This window comes from Charadrius vociferus, unplaced genomic scaffold (assembly GCF_000708025.1).
Source record: "Charadrius vociferus isolate BGI_N301 unplaced genomic scaffold, ASM70802v2 scaffold496, whole genome shotgun sequence".
Lineage (NCBI taxonomy): Eukaryota > Metazoa > Chordata > Aves > Charadriiformes > Charadriidae > Charadrius > Charadrius vociferus.
This window is the reverse complement of record NW_009648648.1, coordinates 654235-658239: the sequence shown is the minus strand read 5'-3', so window position 1 is coordinate 658239 and position 4005 is coordinate 654235.

The following is a 4005-nucleotide window of genomic DNA, read 5'->3' as shown; positions in this document are numbered from 1 at the left end:
GGTGTCTCTCCAAACAGCTCACAAGACGTACCGCCTCTTGCCCGTGGGTATTATTTCACAGGGGACATCACTGCGGCTGCAGCTGCCGTGGTGCAGAGGGGGAGCAGGCACAGACCTTCTTTCTGCCGACTGTGGTGGAGGGAAAAGATTTTGCTGTTTTGATGCAGGCAGTGGCACTAGTTTGCCCTGGGCCTGTACTTGCAGGTCTCAAAACCTGGATGGTGGTCAGGCTGGGCTGGTAGGTGCCTGCAAGGAGGGGGCATTGGCCAAGTGCAAGAATAAGCTCCGTGCTGTAACTAACCCAGCATAGGAGGTGCATCGCTAACAAATACTTGCAATGTGGGGGACAACGTGTTCTCTGTGCTCATCAGAGACCTGCCGATACACTAATGAGAGCTGCTGAGGCCAGGTTGGTAACCGCATCTAGGTGACTCAGCTAAGAGATTTGAAGGTAGGTAGAGGCCAATTCTCTCTGACATCAAAAGGGATTCTGACATACACTGCATGGGAAGTCATGTCTTTAAACAGCTTTAAAGCTATGAACGTTTCTTCTTAAATATTTTAGAAGAACTGGCCCTCTCTCTGGGTGTATTTCGACTGAAATGAGAGGTTTCTGGGACTGCCTTTGAGAAACAAGGAGAAAATTACAGTTTTTGCGTAACTGCACAATTCCCTGGAATGATATATACTGTTTCACCATTACAGAACTTTCTTGGAAGGTGCAAAATGCCCAGGGTGAAAGCAGATCACCATCTTCACCACCTAAATACCATAATTTCTTTAAGCTTGTTGATAATCTGATGCAGTTCTCCAGGAGCATCATTGAAGTGGAGGGCAGCTGCAGGTAACACCCAAGACAGCCGGTTCACCTAGCTGCCTCAGACAGTGGCCCAGAGCGGCGGTTCCATGGCCACAACTGCAAATCTTCGGAGTTCAGGAGCCCTGGTGGCAGGAGAGTTTCACAGGTCGGGCTTTCGGTGGCCACTAAGTCACTAAAGGGATAAGTAGTGTGATGAATTTCAGCAGCTACAGCAGCAGATGAATAGAGAATGCAAAATAAAAATGGAAATGCAAAAAAACCCCACATTCAAATACAGGAGCAGAAAGAGAGTAAGTGAGGAAGGGGAGGGGAAGAGTGTGAAAGAAGCACTATTTCCCTGAAATAGTTAGTTTTGAAATGGAGGAAAAATGACCGCATTTTAGCCCTATCAAAAAACTGTGAGAGATAAGCACTTTTTCACAGCATTGCTTTATTTTTGACAAGGTCTCTAGCTACTATTAGTCAAAGTTAGTTCAGGCTTTGGAAACTTTGTTAATTCGCTAGTGCTTAGAAGTTGATTAATATTTATAAATGTCACTTGAATCCCATTTTTAGCCTCTTGCCCCGGCAGGATCTCCCATAAGCAGAAAATATTGTTGCTTTTCTTTTTTTTTTTTTTTTTTTTTACTTATTTGTTGGTTTGGGTTTTTTTTTAGAACTTATTTTAAGTTCAGGGTTCAGCCTGTTCTAAAAATGTCATATTCTATAGAGCTGTGATGTACAGCTTTGGTAGCCTGCCTATGCCCCCGAGACAGGTCTGAGAGTTAGATCTTAGGCCTGGAGAAATGGATATGGAGTCTATTCTCAGCTCTGCCACTGGCTAATTATGCAACCATAGTCAGTTCATTTAACCTCGGCATGCCTTGGTTTCCAGATCAAAAAAGAAAGGGATAACAGGCTCCTTTGCGAATGCTTTGCAGTGTTTGAGGGACAACAGGGTATTACCCATCACGCTGCTGCTGCACAGTGACTTCTGGGTACGGATGATTTCTGTGAGCGTTATGATATGTACGTCAAGTGAGTCCATGAACACAGATGGGGGTCTGGCCACCGCATTTCTTGCTGAGGGAGACAGCTCTCACAGTTTGAACAAATCACAGCTACAGACACCCTTTGCTTTAGGCACACAGGCTTTTATGTCACTCTTCAGCATTTTCCTGCCAGCCACGGCATTTGCTGCCTCCTGTATGTTGGCTGGTGTATGTGATTCACGCCTGCCGCTGCTTCACTTGCTGACCCCAAATAGTGATCAATGGCACTCCAAAGAGCAGTAAACCAGTATAAAATGGCAGATCAGTGCCTAGTAGTGGTAATAAAACAGTTGCTTAATTTAAAGACCAAAAGTGTGCCTTGGAAGTCACAAATGAGGGACACATGCATAGTTTTCAAAATATGTGACCTATTGCTTTTGGAGTAATTGGACCCAATACGCAAGTCAGAGATGGGTCTGTCCTTTTCACAGCTTCCACAGTGTGTTTCTGTGCAAGCTTCTAGAGTGCGCATGCTCTGGGTGAAGGGAGACAGGCAGCACCGCAAGGCAAAAAAAGAGGAAAACGGTCACAGTGCTGTTAGAAAAAGTGGTTGAAAGCACACAGCTGTTCTATTACAGCAGGGTTTGCTTGGCGTCCCTGGCTCGGAAAGGAAAGCAGAACTGCCTAACCTTTCTTTCAGTAGGAGTCAGAAGCATCAGAACTGCCTTGCGCTGCACAGTCCTGCTTCCTGAAACCATCAGCAAGCAGAGGCATTGCAGACCTTTCTCAGCAGCAGAAGGCAGAGCATTGCAAGACAAAGTATTGTGGATGCACACCTAGCTGGATGGCACAGCTACCTCAAAAAAAAAAAAACCCAAAACAAAACCCCAAACCCAGCGAAACAGCATGCAGAGAGAGTTATCTTTCAGGGATTTGTGAAAGCTGGTTCGGTAGTATAGGAGACAGCACCTGACACGGAGCAACAGTCTCTCATGCAAGACTCCCGGCTGTGTGAAATCTCCCATGCGCACTGTTTTGCTTTTAGGTTAGCGTGGGTGTGTTACATGCTACCTTAGCAACAGTGACAAATGCGTGCTGCAGCTGTGGCCATCTCCTCTGTGCAGCAGGAGGAGAGCACCCCCAGTTTTCTTACAGCCAACACGTTGCTGTGCAGCTCCCCGCAGAGCTGACCCTGTTCCCCCAGCGCCTGCCTGAGGCTCTCAACGCGCTGGCACTCAGTCTGGGCGCAGATGCATGAGCTACAACTGAAGCAGACATGTCTTCCCTACTATCCTCCGTTCCAGCCTATTTCTCCTGGCCTCCAGAGAACATCATCTGAATCAGTCTGGCAGGAGCAGGATTGGCTGCTCCATGCCAGCCCCCTCCATCGTTTCTGGAGTCAGATGGCTCCCACTGCTCAAAGCTTTTTACTAACTGGAATGCCGGAGGATGTCTGAGTGCTCTTTGAATATCTGGAGAAAACAAATGCAGTAGTCAAGGCATCGCTGTCTGTTAATAGCTTAAGGATAGGCTGGGGAAGAATTTAAGAGAATAGAGTCTCAGGAAGCCGGGGAGGGGGAAGGGGGCAGGCAGAGAACCAAAGAACCATCCAAGCCAATATTAATGTTTCAGCTAAAAAAAAACATGTAGTAAAACTATGTGAGATATAAAAAATATGGAAATTCAGTTTCTCACAGAATTTTGATTCTGCCCTGGCTTTCATCCTCTGTTGAACTTTTGGATTTGTAAAGACACTTACATGTATGTACCTATCTGTGAGCATTCCTCAAGTATGTTTAACAGTCTGTTGGGTTTTTTTTAATGCTTCACCAACACTGCTGAGAACAAAGTATGCATTTAGGATGCAAGTATATAAATACTCGCATATAAATCCAAAATTTTGAGGCAATTCTACCATTAAAAAAAAAGTCCTAAGAGGGCTACTTCCTGAGAAAAAAAAAAACACGTTTGTTGAAACATTGCTGAAATAAGTCACGTGTGCATTACTGCAGACATAGGAAGGAAGTAAAGAGACCGTTTATCCTCGCTTTTAATTGAAGGGCAACAAGAAATGACTTACAAGTTCTTCTGCGTTTTGTGCCGTCTTTGAAAACTTTGCATCTCAGCTATATGTAGAGCGCCTCAGCCCGATAACTCACCGAGAGGCCCGGGGCTGCGGAGCCGGCGGTTGGCATGAGGGGACGAGGCGCCGCC